Source organism: Cynoglossus semilaevis, chromosome 16 (assembly GCF_000523025.1).
Source record: "Cynoglossus semilaevis isolate Cse_v1.0 chromosome 16, Cse_v1.0, whole genome shotgun sequence".
NCBI lineage: Eukaryota > Metazoa > Chordata > Actinopteri > Pleuronectiformes > Cynoglossidae > Cynoglossus > Cynoglossus semilaevis.
The window spans coordinates 10,667,142-10,685,635 of NC_024322.1; the positions used below are offsets into that span (position 1 = coordinate 10,667,142).

The 18,494-nt window shown below is 39.6% G+C and overlaps 1 long non-coding RNA gene across 1 annotated transcript in view; it reads left to right on the forward strand.

The window, feature by feature from the left end:
* LOC112488264 (uncharacterized) overlaps positions 1-18,494 on the forward strand; it is a 116,482-nt gene that overhangs the window by 47,000 nt on the left and 50,988 nt on the right. The window lies entirely within an intron of this gene.

Genomic DNA, 18,494 nt, shown 5'->3' on the forward strand with positions numbered 1-18,494 from the left:
AAAGTGTTGGTTAAAAACAGGGACAAGTTGTCCACTGCAGACGTCAAACTTAGTGGCAATCGTGAATGGTTGGTTGTATGTGGTGGGAAAATATTTATACAAAATGTACTTGTTTTTTTAAGTAAGTAAGTAACAGTAAACATCCAGATAGCTGAGACAGTAGTGCCAACCATATGGTTGCCAATGTTTCTTTTCTGATTTTATGTAATAAACTAAGCCATGAAAATGTTCAGGATCCTTAACAGACCAAAACCCTCTGAATTACTGCAAAATACTGCACCAGAATGTAAGAACACTTTGTTTGAACATCTTCAAAATTGTATATAAATGTGGATAATCTAATACTCTATTGAAACAAAAAGTCCGATTCTACTGTTAATGAGTAGAGACCCCAGCTCTCCATGGGGTCATGGATCATCTGGCCAAGTGAGGGTGTTACAGCTGAGTAGGCGTCTATGGCTGGTATCCACAGATGGATGGTTGAATGATTCATGGAACTTAAGCTGTAGAACCAGGAAACCAAAATAACACATATAATACTTCAAAATCAATCCCCTCGGTCAGGTTCTGAGGGTCACAGGAGGTATTTGGTCCAGTTTTGTTTCTGTTTTTCTTTCTTTTCTGTTAAAAGACAAATCCTCTAGATTTGTCTGTGAAAGATAAATCCATTAGTTACAAAAATAAAGCACACAAGAATCCCATCTGCTGGTGAAGAAACGTAGAAAAACAGTGATGCTAAAGATGGGAGCAGAGTTAGCCTAGCCAGGCATCGGTAAAGACTGACCTGTACATAATTATTCTCTGAATAAACGCTACATGATGCTGCAAACGCTACATATTAGTATATATAACTATCACACTGCTATTGGCTATATGGTAGCATTCCCGGCTCAAACACTGCGAACATGCTAAGGGCTAGTGCACTGAAACAGTAGTAAGAAATAAAACACATACATCCTCACCACGGGGCTTTAGCTTTGCTGTAACAAATCACAAAGCAGAGAAATGACAAAAGTTATGTGAGGTAATGGGGACTGGGATGTTTAGGCCATAATGAGTCATTCTTTCATAGGCTATGGTGAGGTTAAGCTGAAGCGTGGCAGCGTGACCGTGGAGTTTAAGAGGACGTGCTGTAGGGAGAAGCTCATAAGGCGTAAAGGTCACCACACATTTAAGGCCTGACAGTTTCAAGAAGGATTTTGCTCATCAGATGCACACTTCCAGGCAAGAAGACCACTTGGGCACGTTATCCTGAATGATATACACGGCGGTTGGTTTAATTTTACCCAGACGTTTAGAAATATGGCCATAACTCAGTGTTCAGAGGCATTTTTCCCTAAGGAGAAGTAAAAGAAAAAAAAAAAGAAAAATCTCTCTAATGTAAAAACAGCACAGTTTTCATAGAATAGATGGTCATCAGTTGATAATAATTCATTGGTGAACTAGAGGTCAAACATCTTCAAGTTTCGCCAGAAGCCATGGGTGAAATTGATCACATCATCATTGGCCCCTAAGATGGAGCATGATTTTAGGCTTGATAAAATGATTTTCCTCCGGTATCACAAGGAGATTAGAAAACACTGACAGCCAGTTATTCACCACGCTAATTATCTTTACTGCACACAAACTGAGACAAGTAGAGCTGGGCAAAAATATAAAGGTTGGGAGTTTGAGACCCATTTGGGACCACCCCCACTGCAGGAAAAAAAAATCAATTACAGCACTGCTAGAGTTGTGGATCAGCAAAGAAGTCATTGAAACGTTGTAAACTACACCATAGGCTCTAAATCTTTGCGTTGTTGTGTCCACAGAGCCTTACATTTTATCTGACTCAAGTCGAACTAGAGCAGTTACTGAGGGAAGGAAAGGTCAGACGAGGAGGAGATTCAGTGGTGGAATGTATATTTATATACATGTAATATGTCATATATATATATACCTACTGTATATATCAAGATAAGATAGAGACGTTTGTCCTGTAGACCTAAGTGTCAAGAGAGCTAATTCAGAGCCTACAGGGGTGAGAGGGTAAGTGTGGGAGGGGGTGGTGTTAGTTGGGATCAGAGAGGGTCAGAGGGTTGGAAAAGTCAATAAGAAGGGAGTGTGGTTAAAGAGTTGGGGAGCGGCTGTGTGGAGGCATGACGTCTGGCGGTCTGTGGTCCCTCACAAATGCAGCCCGTAACCGGCTTTTAAATCAGCGTTAAGCCTTGACACTGTGACGGTCACGTCTGAGAGGCTACAACAAAAGCCTGAGGTGTGACCTTCATTATCCTATCTGATCTGTTCACTTACTCTCTTTTATCTTTTTAGATCCAAGAAAATAAATAAAATAAAATAAAATAAAATGGGGAAAAGCGCTGTTAGGTTTAATTAGCATCTGTTCTACCACTATACGATCTAATCAGAGCTAATCACAATCTGCTGAAATCTTTGGGTCGTTACATGGAGTATTTATTTTTTATATAAAGAAATAATGTAGAGGAAAAAAAGACGCTCATATATATAATTATATGTACTCACTTGTTTAACACTATTCCCTGTTTTATACGTAAATGTGTTCACAAATAACATTTCTTGTTGCATTTTGAAAAAGTACTTTTCGACATATGTGTCACTGGTAATAATTGTTGTTAATTTTTTACTCTATTTCGACGGGCTAATTAGCCGGAATACATTATGTCATTATTCTACCGAACAAAATACATCGATGACTCAACACTGTCTTCACTGACTTCAATTATACTTCTAATTTACTCGTGACTATTTAACGGAAGGCTATTCAATTTACTGCAGTTCATGTTAACATGCATATTCATGATAATAGCGCTGCAGCCGCAGAATTAAACACGTGAATTATTATCCAATATTCCATTTTAAAATCAATGTCATATAAATTATATTTACCTAGTGTTGTTATAAAACACTAAGTATTTAGTCAATTATAATTTTAATTTCATTTAGTCATTTTTTTAAAGTACTATATTAAATCACAGGCAAAAGTCGTTAGGTTGTAAAACCTTGGTTGTAAACTCCAATGCCTTTTAATAGGCTTCAGGTCATTCTACCAGTAAGTGGTGTCAATCTTACTAAAGTATCGTGAGCTCCGAGCTTTAACCATAGTTGAGATTATACACAGTGTCTGTACAAGAGTGTTTTTATTATTGAGTTACATTTGTCCTCCAGCACAAAATCTGAATAGATTGTCGTATAGATTACAGTCAGATCGTACACTTAACCTGAAACAGTTAAAGGAAACAAAGCAAAACAAACAAACACTGAAGTGTGTCGTCTTTAACAGACCTCTGGACTCACCCTGTCTTAGCCCTGGTTATTTGGACAGCCTGTAGTTACTTACACCGATTGGTGTGGTTAAGCATTCAGGTCCATAAAGTTTTTTTCACGTGGAGGTGTGAGTAAGCTGTCAGTCTAACTAGGTCAAACACAGGAGGCCTTTAGGAGGTTTTTCCAGCTCCCTTCATTCCTACTGGACATGTTTTCCCAGAACACCCGTGTCCATAAGGATGAATTGTGAGGTTTCTTTAAAATACTTTGGTTACAGCTTGACAAAAGTTAAAGGCATAGCATCTATAAGCATGTAAAAAAAGAACCATTTGGTAGTGTTGAAAAATGTAAGTGCTTGTACTGTATTTTGTTGTGTGGCTCTGAAATCTGACTAATGACAGTACAGTATTTAACGGATATAAAGATGCACCATGTTGGAGCAAATCATTGTTAGGTTTTAAAATGCATTCTATGAGCCGCACCAAATGCCAGCCCCAACACTGGTGTTTGTTTCTAAATATATATTTATAGATCTATTATAGAAAGGATGTAATACATTTAGGAACTTACTTATTAAAAAGCATGTGCCCCTTTATTAGGAAATATATGACCGATCTATACACACACTTTATCCCTGTAATGATGACATATTTGAAGCCGCACCCATTATAGGCACAGAGTTCTTTACATACGTGAAATACATTCCACTGTGAACATATAAACACATACACAGAATGACGCCCAAAACCAGTAGGCGTTTACTTCCCACATGGTACAGTATATGCTGAAAACAGCGGTTCGTTATATTTTTTGATGTGGCTCTCAGGGAGACTCTGTTGTGGTGAAACGATGTCTTTAGTGCAGGTAGTGAAGCGTTAAGTGCTGAGTTTTGCCACCAGGGGTTGATGTTTGCTGACATGGGCTATAAACCCCGGTCATTTATTACCAACAAATGATCTGCAGAGTACAAACAGCACACCAAACACAGACAGAGCTTCAGTGAAATCAGCAGTAAAATCATGGAGTCCTGAAGCATAGACACAGTTAAAGGCAGAGCGGCAAACACTTGTTTTATTTTAGGCAGAGATGTCATTTCACCACATTGGCACAGTAATCTAGCTGGTTTACCTAAGAGCGCTAAAAGTATCCGCCACTGGCCCGGCCTGGCCCAGGGAAAGGTTAGGCAGGGTCTCTAGATGTATGTGTTTTTAAAACACGTATTGACATCTGAAATTTAGGAAAGTTCTCACTGTTGATACTGTTGTTGCTCAACGCTCATTTTCCACACATTCAGCAATAACTGTTTGGAAAACTCCATGTTGGTTCAAACACATACCAAGACTTTTCTGAAACACTGTGGACACACTCTGGTTCCACATCAGCACTTGTGAACATGCATAGGCCCCAAAGCGGATGCATTCGCTGCCCTGCAGGTCAGACTGATAGAATGTGTAATTATCTCAGTGGAACACTTTGCCTTTTTCATTGAACCCTCCCACAGAAATCTAGACCCTCTTATGTAATGGCTGGTTTTGCTGTGGAACATGTTGAAAACACTAATTAAACTCATTTCGGGGAGTAACACAGATGTAGCTCACCTAAGTGTCTTCTGACTGGTTTTATTACCTAATACATGGTTGGCAGAGCTGCCGCCGCACTGCAGTATGTCTTATGCCATCGTTAAAGGCAATTTAGATTCCACGCTGAGTGAGTGTGCATGTTACGTTTGCTTTTGTTCCATATTTTGCTCAAGGGCCAACAGAATGAGCCTCATTTAGTTAGTAATGTATACTTTTTACCCATTAGGAAAATCATTTGTCTAATTAGTTGTGTACAAAAAGTGCTCATCAGGAAGTTGCTCCATACGCAGGAAGTCGGGGCAGCCTGAGGTTTGGCATGGCTAACACACGGTTTGGGTGTGTTCAAATCCACGGTGAAACAAGTTTGCATTGCGCCAAGGACATGGGTTATACTTACGGTGCAGTAAAGCCACCAAAGGTGGTGTCAGGTGGTTCATTACTGGTACTGTGTGTTTTGTTTTGTTTTTTCATGCAACAAAACGTTGACGTTTAACTCCTGAAAACACCAGTTGATCACGCCCCAGAGACTATAAGAACCTGAAAAACCTACATGGAGGTCTACGTGTCTACGACTAGTCTTTGATTTAAGAGTTTAGTTTTAAGATTTTTATCATATGTATTGTGTCACGTAATAAACAAGACACGTCGCCTTTTAGTTTTAAGATTTAAGATTTTTATCATATGTATTTTGTCACGTAATAAACAAGACACGTCGCCATCGGACTTGATATTCTAATAATTAAAATACCGACACATTGACATAACAGCTTTTCTCCCCGACCAGCTTCACATCGGTCGGTCGGCCGGTGTAGTGTGTTTTCCTGCTGCAGTTCAGTGTCTTCTTGTCCTTGTGGGAAGTTTCTCTAAGTAGATCAACCATGTCAGCAGTTTGGAGTTAAATTAACATCAGGGACAAAGACGGGAGTGAGACTAACTGTAAGATTTGTTCTGCTATCCAATACTGTATGAGCATCATGACAGATTCACTCTCAGATCTGCCCTTGAAGTTGCTGCTGTTGTATTGTTTACAGGAAATGTTTCGCTCATTTGCATCTTCATTCCTTGTCACAGTTTTACGACAGCTCTGTTTATATTTAAATCGTATTTTACATTTTATTTCAGGTGCTGCTTTCATTACCTTTATTTTCTCTCTGTTTTCTTTTTTTTTTAAATGGTGTGTTGTTATTTACATAGTTGTTTTCTCAACTGTTTATATTTCGTATGTTATTCTTTTTACTCTTTTTCACTGGCGGCCTTTAAATGTTTTTTTTAGTTGTTAATCTGCTTTGGTGACTTTATTTGTTTGGCAGTTTTTGTGGACTGCAGAGTACACATTGTCATTGTACAGCCAATCATGTTTATCTAGGGTGTGTATGTGTGTGTGTGTGTGTGTGTGTGCACAAACACTTTGAATCCCAAAAATGAAAATTTAGAAACAACAAACCCAATGAGCCCGACACCCTTTAGAAGTCATTGGTGCGTGGACGGCATTTTTTTAATGAAAAGCCAAAAGGGAAACGGTGGACGCTGAGGTAAATGTCTGGAGCAGACACTGATCAAAGATGGGCTTTGTAAATCTTTCAGGAGTTTCAAAGCCTCCACCAGAAGGAAGTCCTTACAGAGGCGTTATCAGCAACATATCCACTAGTTTTAATCCCCTTTGAGCTCGCAGCCCCAGGTAATTGTCTGCTGCTGTTAGAAAGCTTAGCAAAGGTTCACCGAAACATTTGCAATCAAAGTACAATCAAGTAAAGTACAAATGTTCCAGATTTCATTTAAATTAATCCACTTCACTTTTTTTCTCAAGACATTCTGGTCTTTGACTCCATTACCGAAGTCGATGTGTTTTTGTCTGGTTGCAGTGAATGTCTGCAAATTCCAGGAAAATTAAATTCAGTGACATTTTAGGGTTTTTTTTCTCAAGACCAAAATTCAGGAACAACCACGAGACACTGACTTTGAGCCATGGCATAAGGCCATTAGTGAGCTGAAGACGGCAACTTCAATTTTTCTCTGGTAGAAATATCATCCTTCATCTCCTACAGCAGCGTGTCCTTTGAATAAGCACTAAGTGAGATTAAAGAAGCTGATTAAACTCACTGTGGTGGAAATACTATCCTTCATACACTACATGGCCTTGTATTTCTAATTAGTCTATGCAGTACGCCAGTCATTTATCATTATGGCTGCTGCTGTACGCTGGAAGTTCAAGGAACTGATCCTGATGTTACTAACCTAGTAGCATGTCTTTGACCCAGCAAATTAATCAATGTTGTATTTTAAACCAGCTTTAACACTTTGTTAGGCGGACATCTTACTGACATTTTTTAGGTATCTATTTTTCTTATAGTAGCTGTCAGCCTGAATAATATGCGCATATACTGACGTTTATTTAATGCACCTTATAATATATTTTGCATTCAGAAATCACTGTTGCTAACGGTACTTCCAGTAAAACAAAAATCCTGAACAAAACCGTCCAATCAAAGTGCTCCAACCTTGAAAGTTCCTTATAGACAGGTTGAGGCAGACGTGATGTTCATGCATCAGATGCACATTCTCTCTGCCTTGCATGTCTGTTTTTAATCTCTCTAGATTCCCCGGAGATTTTACTTAATTTTTGGGACTCAGGAAGCCATTCTCAATATACAGGAGACTCCTGGAACTTTCCGGAGACTTGGGATGCCTTTCCTTATAATCAGTTTTGCTAATTAGCGTATAGAGTCATGGTTATAAAGCCACTATATGAAGCTTTTGAAGTCACAGTTAAGAGTTATCTGCAACCGCGACTAACTGAGCGCTGCTTCGCCATTTCATAGCAGATCCGTATAACTGAGCTAGTTGTCATTTACGTGGTTTGTTCTCTCATTATCATGGATTCCTTTTGTTGACAATAAAGAGCTTTTGAATCAATAGTGCTCCCTAGAGGTGCACTGTACACACTACAGTATACCCTGACCTCTAAAGATGTAGCTCACCTATCACGACTCCTTTTACTCACTTTTACAAACTACTTCCATTTTCTACACAGTAGAGAAAAAGACAGACAAGGTTGGCAAGTAGCTGGGGAAAACAGTCACGGAGCAGTCACAGAGGCAGACACCCACATCTGCCGCCTCCCGCCCCCCAGGGAAAACCTGCAAAGTCAGAAAGTATATTCCACTTCCATTTACCACGACTTCAGACTAACATTTCCAAATGATGTATTTAGCCATAAACCTGCGGGGGTAAAACTGATTGTTTTTACTTCCCTTCAGTGGCAACTTAATCACTTAATGTTTAAAGTTAATGTTTACTTTCTATACAAAATGAGACTGTGGGTCTCCTGGAGAGTTTCTTTTACTGTATATATAAACAGTTTATTGTGAATTCATGAATGTGGCCTCATACACATTCATTAATAATGGCGGCGGGGCCCATTGAGTGGTGTTTGGTTCAATAAAAACTCAGTTGACAATAAAAACTAACACCTACTTTAGATATAAGATCCACTGCCTGACCTTGTAGCATCTGAGCTAAATCAACATTACATTTGTAAAACAGTCCATTAACTTACACTTAAATAGTGGTGTGTTCTGGAAGTGGCCAGTGTCTGCAGGAAGACAATGTACTGGAGCTCTAAATACTTTAGAACAACAGTAACTACACACTACTGCATTATAACAGCTCTCTTTATTGACTGTGAATGTGTCTAAAACATGTGATAAACAGACTGGATGTAGTTAAAAACACATACAAATAATACTATAAATAAACTGAAATACCTTATTGAACTGTAGTTAAAAACACATACAAATACTATATACTATAAATAAACTGAAATACCTTATCACTAGAATATATTCAAGGTCCAGTTGGGAAAAAAAAAGAAAAAAGCCCCACTCCCACAGCCCCCAGGCATGGGATGAACTGTAAATTGAACTGTAAAAAAATCCTTAATTTTCTTCTTTCAAAACTGCAGTTTGTAAGTGTTGCATTTGTCATTTTTTCATGTACATTTCCAGGTTGTAGGTTGTAGGTTTTTGAAAATCTGAAAAGTTTTTTTAGATGGTGGTTAAAGAAAACTGGGAAGTTGGATCCTATTAAAATCTGAAGACAAAACAAGATTACTCATTCAGACATGAGCGGTTAAGTAGTAAAATTCATATTAATTTTGGCTTTGTAGAAAAAAAAACTGTCAAAAAGTTAGAGCGTGTGAGTGCAGCTCCACGGCACCTGAGCTGCCACGACCAAAGGCTTCTCCCCCAGAGCTATGACAGGAGGACAAAGGGGCTAAAAGACAGTTAGCTGTGAAGCTCTGTGCTGCGACATGAGATCACTGTGATGGATGTGGAGAACTGCTCTGTGTACGAGTGGTCTTTGCAGCAGCTACTCCCTGATCAAACCACTATCTGTACCTGCTGCAGGGTTTTAACTATGACAAGGATGCCAGGTCTGGACTGTATCAGGGAGTGGGAACTTCCTTTGCATGTCTTTGGTTGTGGGCTCAGTTTGAAGCAGTGTTTGATTTATTTATTTTTTGCTCCAGGTACCAGTCTCTGGTACTGAACTCTGTGGGCGGCAGTCAAAACAAACAAAAAGAAAAATAATTGAAGCCATCTTCTACATGAAAGAATAGGTGCTATGTTAAATTGCTGCATATAAATCCTGCTAATGGTTCACATTGGAGCTCTAAAGGAATTTAAAATAACCATTTTAATGATTCTGTTTAATTCCCCTTCACACAGCCTGCAGTAACACAGAAGAAATGGCGATGCCTTTTATTGTCGGCCTGTTGAATAAACCAATAAAAACATCAGAGGAGAGTATTAAAAAAACAACATAGAACAGAAAACAAATGTATAAATAATACGATGGCGTGAGATGAACAGGTAGTTACGGCTCCTCGTGCATACATTAATCCACGGTGTCTTCATTATATTTGAGATTCCTATTAGAGAAATAAATGCTCTGTTAATGATGACAGAGCCGCAGCAGCGTGGCACTGCCGATTCATCTCACCCGTATCCCTTTGGTCCTCGTCGCTCCTATTTTCTCCCCTATACTGTACCCCATCCCTCGTCTCTCCCCTGTTCTGCTGCACAGTTTCCATGTGTCTGTGTGTGTGTGTCTGTCTGTGTGTGTGTGTGTGCATGGATAGATGTGAGTAAGTGGTTGGTTTAGTTGTACTTGTGGAGACAGGTTTTTTGAAAAATACTGTTGTTGTGGTGACATTCTGCAGGTTCCCGCTGAGTCAGATGGTATCTTGAGGTTCAAGGTTTAGTTTGAATTTTGGATTTGAATTAGGATGAGGATTAAGATAAGGCATATATTTGTAATGGATACGTTTAGGAAAAGGGACTAGAAGAAACAAAGGTCTATGTGAAGTGCTCACAAAAAAAATAGTCTGTGTTTGTGTGTGTGTGTGTGTGTGTGTGTGTGTTTGGTGTCTCAGTCGGTCTCCAGATGTCATGAGGCAGGAGAGCTGCAGATGGTCGTCATTCCCCTCTGACAGGACGTGGGTGGAGGTGGTGGGGGGAAGAGGGTGAGGGCAGAGATAGAGGGAGGGAGATTAAAAAAACAGCCAATAAAGACAGTGAAGATTTGACTCTCCAGTTGCAATATTTCTAACTTCATATTGCCAGGCAACGTGTGGGAAACCTGCTGTGTTATAGATTTTTTTGTCTACTACTGTAAAAAATTACATTCTTAATGAGAACAACAACAGTAACGGCAACAAACACCCGAGACACTCTACAGTCAGATCAGAGGTCTGTCAAATAAAAACCAATAGAGAACAAGTCACCTTTAAAAATGTGTTCAGGATGATTTAAACCATTCACAGAGGTTCAGGTTATGGATGAGTGGAGGCTTCTTTAAACAGGTGACTTTAAATTTGAAAAGAGGATGAGGGTCTACGTTGGGGTAGTCGCATGGTGGTAGAAAGTTCCAAAGCTGATGAGCTGTCAGGTGAAAGTCGTGAAGAAAACCTGGAGGCATCATGACTAAACATGTCCTGTCCTGAAATTCAGCAGCATTTCAAGGACAGAGGGTGAGGTTGTCTTTCATTTCCTTAAACAGAAACTTCAATGTTACCGTTGTTTAGTGAAATTGTGGCACTGAGGAAGGTTGGATCAGGCGGAAAGACAAATGGGAAGTAAGGAAGGATGAAGAGCAGGTTAATGAGGGGCCTGGCGCCCCAGGGAAGGTTTCCGTGGCTCCAGACGTACATACAAACGCACACATGTACGCTCACACTCACCTAAACACGGTGGTAAAACACATGTTTAGAAAGCTGTTAACCCTTAACTTAGCTTATCAACAGGCCAGCAACACTGGAAGGTCCCCTCATTAACACACCTACATTTACTCACAACACAATAAAAAGACAGGAGCCCTTTCTGTAAAACGACAAAAAGTACAAAGAAAATCAAACAATGGCAGCAGTGTTGTATAGAAAGCAATTCTGTGTCTATAAATAATTCCCGAAGCCCAGCGCTGTAAGAATCCTCATAAATAAAGAAGAGTTTGGAAGTGCTGCTGGTCTGTCTTAGAGCCTTCATCAAACACTTGGATCCAATATGCTGTTTTGTTATTGAGAAAAGAAGAGAAAATCTGTTTTTTTTCCATAAGTGATTTCTGAAAGTAAGAACCAGAGAGAAACATTTGCACTCACTGCTTTCGCATAACCAGGTGGGGGTGTGTGTCAGTCTCTGCACCTCAGAATTTGCAACAATTGAGTTTTTTTTGAGGGGGGGACTCCATCAAGTGCAGATGTAGGTTTTTTTTTGGGGGGGGGACTCCATCAAGTGCAGATGTAAAACTTGCCAATACATAATACAGTTAGAACTAGTGCAACTCAACAGTGGGAATTTTTAATGACTTTTGAAGATGAAGATTTTCATTATTTCCGAATAACATTAACACAATTTCCGGTGCTTCTCAAACTTTAAGAAATTGCATGTTGCAAGGTTAAATTACTAAAACTAATTACTAATACATGTTCATAAAAATGATGTAAGTTTGTTTATGTGTGTTTAAGTACATTTTTGAGTCGTGTCAGTTGTGTTAGTCTGTTATTTCTCATAACGATACTCCACATCGCGTTCAAGGTCACTGAGTTTTCCATACTCTGCCGTATCAGTCCACTTATTGAATTAATAAGCTCTGGCCTTGTTTTGAAACATCTGTCCTTCAGTTATTTAATGGTTACGTTCAAGCCTTTGGAGAAAAGTTTGCTTGTTTACTCAAAAAATTCTGTTTCCCAAAAATTCCAGCCAGGGAGCTTTGAGCCATCTGAGGGCTTGGTCTGGACGTTGTTCTGTGCGAAGGCTGGCGTCACAGACTTTCATGGGTGACCTCTTTAGCGTTTTGCCAGACGTCTCGGAAGGTTAATGTTGCAAAAGTGGTTCAGTGTGGCTGAATCTTTAAAGCATTCTTCCTGCAGTCGAAGACGGCTTTGATCAGCTCTGATTGTCTCTACCTTTCTCTGCTCAGCTCTTAGCTGCAAGCTGTATTTGAAGTCAGAGTGTGAAGCCATGTGTCAAAACTCCCTCTCTCTCTCTGTGTGTGTGTGTGTGTGTGTGTGGAGACGGCTAGTGGCAAAAAAACACTTCAGCATTGTGATAGAAGACACACACACACACACAAAGCAGTGTCTTTATGAGTAGGATTGGAAAGTACATGTGGGGATTGATGAGGTGCAGTAATTCTAATACAAACTGTTTAATTTGAACCATGCAAACCAATAATCAGTGCTTGTGCCTCTGCCAAAACAACAGTTGTCATATCTTCTCCCTAAAACTACAAACTTTAATTAAATTCTGTCCAAGTGAGTGCACAATTTATGTCACACACTTAGTTAAGAAATAAATACTGGACTACTGATTTACTACGCACAGCTTGTGAACGTAGAGAAAACACAAATTATTAACTTTGTCGTAGTCAGCTGGGTTAACGACAACGAGGAGCATCTCAGCCGTTGGACTCTGTCAGCTGGAGGTGGGCAAGATGAGGGAGACGAATGGATACCAAACACGTTGGCATTTTAATAATACATAAAAACATCTATTTTAGGTTGAGATGGAGTGTCTTTGAACCTGCCTGGAAGGGTTTTGGATGCTCGGCAGTATTCTGAATAGGTTTCAAACCATTAAATGTGACAGGGAGATTTTGCAGCCAGAGCCTGCAGCGATCCTGAGCTCGTCTGTTGCTGGCGAGCTATTGAAAGTGAAGTGGATTTGGACGGCATGACAGAGAATGACAAAGAGCATAAGATAAGAGAACTGAAAGGAGGAGGAACCTGAAAAGACGGATGAATGGAGTGTAATTCTTTAGAGCAATAATGCTATCATCCAGCCGGTTGTAAACACTTGGTTCAGTGTACACACACGCACAAACACACACACAAACGGTAAACTGCCTTTCCTCTCCTTTTGACCTATGTTATTCAACAAATTGTAAAATTTTGTAATTGCACCTTTAACAGTAAACCGACACTACGACTGGGTACATACATAAAAGAAATAAGAATAAATATAAACATAAATGCTGATTTTATCTTTCATAAAATTCTAATGGTTTATGTCACCTGTGAACTAAATGTAATATCTGTCTCTCTGATGTAGTTAATGAAGGAGGTGGTGGAGAAGGAGGTGTTCAAAGCCTGTCTTTCTGTGGTGAAGGTTTACAGCAGGTCATCCTAATTTGCACAGTTGGGGGAAAAAGTCACTGATTTTCTTTTGTATATTTCTTCCTTTTCTGAAATTACCTCTTTTTTTAAAGGAATTACAGTGTTTTAAATTCAGATTCAGTCTAGTTTTGAAGCTGTGGATGAGGTGGAGGTGGAGGTGGAGGTGGATTTCCTCAGTCTCAGCTGCTGTGGTAAATCAACAGCTGCCTTCATTTGAATATCTGCTCCTGGCTGGTAGGAATTTACGGCAGGTACGGAGTGAATTGTAGGGCATGTCGGTCTGTGGATATTACAGTTGCTGTCGCACAAGGTGCCTTCATTTTGTAGCAGTGCAATATCGGGACACGTCTTCTCCCTCTCAGTGATGCATCTCGACAACTTCAGGCTAATAAACACCGGCCCATTTGTCTGCACATTCCAAGTCAGGCACAGCCACGGTAACTGGCTCTTCTCCAAGAAATGGCTGCCAGAAAAGAGTAGTACTTGACAAAATTCATACCTGCGTAGTTCTGTGATACCTCCAAAATATGTTGCAAATACTTTTCAATACTGCTGAACGTGTCCACCTTTAGAAGGCCTAATCCTCCTGCAGCTCTGTGAATGTAATTGTCCCCATATTTTCACAAATTACGCGTTCTGTCACGGCTCCAACAAAGACTGACGACAACAGAGACGGAGAGAGCATCGGCTCCGTGCGTGTGTCATTAGATGTGATCATCGCTGGATAAGGATAATCCTCCATCCATGCTATGACGGTCATGGGCACAGACCCTGACAAAAGTCACAGCACATGTGTCTGCTGAGAGATAGCACACCCCAGTTCTGAAGGAATAGAACATCTTTTGGCTCTCATCCCTCTGCCCCCATTTTCTTTTCCACAGCATTAAAGGACAATCTAATGTTCTCAGGGTCTGTGGAGAGGGAAAGGAGACGTCGACAAGTGGGGTAAAGAAAGAGCGTAACAGAGATGAAGGGATTAAAATGTAAGGCAGAGNNGGAAAGAATGTCATTTCCAGCTCCCCGTCTCCCTGTTACTTCTCTATATTAATATGTTATTTTTGCCCTGAGTATGAGCTCCTGTGTCTGTATGATGAAAAATGGGTTTACCCACTTAATACATTTTTAAAAACCTATACATAGCCAGTATAATCTGTAAGTGTAAAACAGACTATGGTAATAAATAAGACAATGGAGCGTGGACTCACAATTACCGGCTCATTTGCAGCAACTGTTGCGAAACGTCCAATTTAATATTTTCACGGATAAATTGCAGCCACTACAGCCAGACTATTTCAGTATTCCTCTGCTGATGTTTTTTTTTTTTCACAAGCCTTTCCAACTGACTCTCCCTGCTGTACAGTGAATGCGTTTCTGTTAAAAACAAACAAAAAACGGTGGGACAAACAAGGTAGCACGATGCTCTAGTGCCACACCTTTGTTAAATGAATTGTTTAGAGCAGCGGTTCTCAAACTTTTTATACTCTGTACCACCTGAGAAAACATTGCGCTCTCTGAGTACCACCATGATGACCAGCATTAGAATACAGCAGCCTATACAGGCCTTCCCTGTTAGCTTCCACCACAGGAGAGATGTTTAGAAATGTTTATAAAGATGTGTATGTTTAAATGTTGCGGTAATTGTGCATGGTATGTTTCAGATTTATTCAACTGAAAATGTAAATGTGAAAATATGAATTTTCCCTACGTACCACTAGAGAGTGCATGCATACCACTGGTGGTACACGCACCACAGTTTGAGAACCACCGGTTTAGTGTTTTTGGTCTCCCTGTGTCTTTCTCAAGCGGTGTGTGATTGTGACTCAGCCGCCCAATCAGAACAGAAGCCTGTGAATGAAACACTTCACATAACCGTGGTTCGTCCAAACACTGATCTGATACGGCCCATTGAGAAAGACTTTCCATATCAAAGACATGGCTGGATTGTGCATGGAAATTGTTGTCTATCCAGTTGGGGTTATTACGTTGCTGCCTTAAGAATAAAAAAAAAATAGATTGAAAAACCAGCAATAGATGTGAGAGGGAGGAGAATGGAATTGATACAGCGCGGTGAGAGGACCCACACGGGCATGCAGGGTTTATTTGCAATGGAGGTGTAGAGTAATTTCGCCTTTTACACCTATTTCTGGATATGTAGTAGATTTTTCTGTGTGACAGTGTTTCTGTTTTTTTGTTTCTTTAACTTGATACATTGGTTTTTACAACAGGAAAGAGGTGGATGTAGAAATAAAACAAGTAGTGAAAGAAGTCAGAAGAAGTAGATGGAGAAGATAACGTTCTAATATTAATAATATAATATGTTTCTTTCTTTTCAGTCATCACTTTTTTCCTCTAAATAGAATTCTAACTTTACATTAATATTAATAAGGCACTACATTTCCCATCTCTGTCCCTCTGTCCCCTCGTATACACTGACTTCCACTTACCCACTTGTTTACCCTATAGAAAGTCACTTCAACATATGCATCCAGTTACTGCATGCATTTTATAGTGGGCAGGAAACAGACAGGAAATAAATGTAAGGCAGAGAAACCCCAGAAAACCTCAATAAAACACACACACACACACACACCTTTACATCTATACTGTTGAATGAGCGTATGCACAGACAGTGACATGGGCTACTGTGGCAAGCACCCAGTGAAAGTAGAACAGACTCTAACAAGACAGACAGCCAGACTGCTGATGTGTTGGCTGTGCAAAAAAAAAAAAAAAAGAGGCAATAAACAGGAAATTCTCCAGGATTTCCCACAAATCCCTTCTTTCTTTATGTGGTGAATAACTGGTAGCACAAGCTGAGCCACAAACATGTAAATTGACAGAAAGAAGCTTTTGTTCGAGGGGCACTGAACCTGACTCAGCACATTTAGACTCTAACTGAAGTAAATGTAGGTAATTACTTCTTAAATTACAGCAGCTGTAAACTAACAGATTTATGGTCATATATACTGCAGTAAAGGAATACAGTACAAGGCATTAACAAAAATGAGTCATATCAACACTATTTCCACACATCTGTCCAGGCAGACATGGATTTTAGTCTTTAGGATTGACAAAAGAAGCAAACAAATGTAATCCCCCATGAGCATACAGTTAAATTCCAGAATTTGTTTTAATATATATATATATATATATATATTGTTCTACCAAAACAAGGAATGTATTCAGCCTTCAAAAATAACATTTCATAACATAATACACATCAAAAACATCCACCTACTGACAGACACCCCTGAGTCAGCGGTCAATCGCCGCAGGACAGGTCAAGGCAGTGCTGCATCACATTAAGGCCTTGAGCCTGGATTAGCTGTCAGCTGGTTTTTGAAAACCTTCAAAAAAGAGAGAGGCTTTGTTACTCATATTCAGTATATAAGATATATAAAATTCTTTAAAAAATATCTGAATTAAATTTGACCTAAATCATTAAAATATATTGATTGCTGTACAACTACTTAATTATAAAAATATTGATCAGCCACAAACTCCTCTTTTCATTCATAATAATTTGCACTAAAATATAACAATGAGTGGCAGAAGAAAGAGAAAATACACTTAAATGTCAGTATTCTGTCAGATCACTTTGAACTCCTAGTGTATCATTTGGATTGAATCAGGAGTCACCTTGACACGTTCAATAAAAAAAAGTATAGATGGGTTAGATTGTGTGCACAATTTAGTGATAAAAAAACCACTAATTAAAGTCATTCCTCCAGTACATGACTAATCCCCACTGCAGAGCACTAACAGTTTAATTACAAGTCTGGAAACAAAAATGGAGCGAGGCATATGTGTCAAATAAACTGCAGCAGAAAAGGGAAGGTGGCGAGGATTAATTTTTTTTCTTGTTATCATTTCTGCCAAATGCACCACAGTCGGTTAAAACACTATGGTGTTGATTTGCCTGAAGTCTGAAGACATGAAAATGAGCCACATCATTTTGGTCAGAAAATGACTTCCTTATGAAGTGCACCAAGGAATGTAGTTTCGGTTGTAATTAAACATGATTTCAAAGCGAGAGATTCACCAGAAGAATTTAAATCAAGATTATCGTGTTGCAGTAATCTACACCGGATTTGCCTCTTGTCAAAGATCGTCGTCCGCTGTCTCACAGTCGCCTGTCGCTCTGATAAACTGACAAACTGCTCTCCGATCTGTTCCCAAAGCATGACCTTTGAGAGAGCCGTGGAATAAACCGCCTGTGGCAAAAACATGTTTAGATCTCGCTGAGTCCTCTGATAGCAACATCCACTGAAAAAATAAGCCAAAGAATCGGGACCAGGTGGTCAAAAGTCACGTCATCGCTTTTCTTCATAGTCATAAAAACCCCCCGGCTCGATGGAAACCGACTGTTAGTGGAACTAGTGTTGTATTTTGGTATGAGGGACAGAGAGAACTGATTGGAAACAAGAAGAAATTCAGCAAATGTAGGTAAATGTCAACGTTTTATCATTGATGAAATAAACACAAATTCACATTCAAGTGTATTCACAGAGAAACGGGGGATTTCCTGTGGTGAAGGATTTAAGCAGCTTCCCACCTGTTGTCTTAAGTAAAACCAGAGAATCATCAATCGCTCAAACACACACACACACACACACACACACACCTGGTCCCCAGGATGGTAAAATCATTGCATTGAAAATCTAAGGGCCTCTATCTAAACCCATGTTGCCATGACAACTGCCAGAAGTGGCAGATGTGTAAGCCTCTGGATGTGTGTTGTAGTAGTGGACCAAACATCCACTCCTCAGTCACACCAGGTGTGGGTTTTTCTTGCTTGTTCTTTTTTAATCTGTTGTAAATCACCTTAAGAAGGATAGTTTTCACCTGGACAAATATGTTAGTTTTGTGCAAATATGAAGCAGGATATTCTCCAGAATTACCTCAGAGGTATAAGATACTGAAATATACGTGACTGTAACATGTTACTGTGTCAGGGGAGA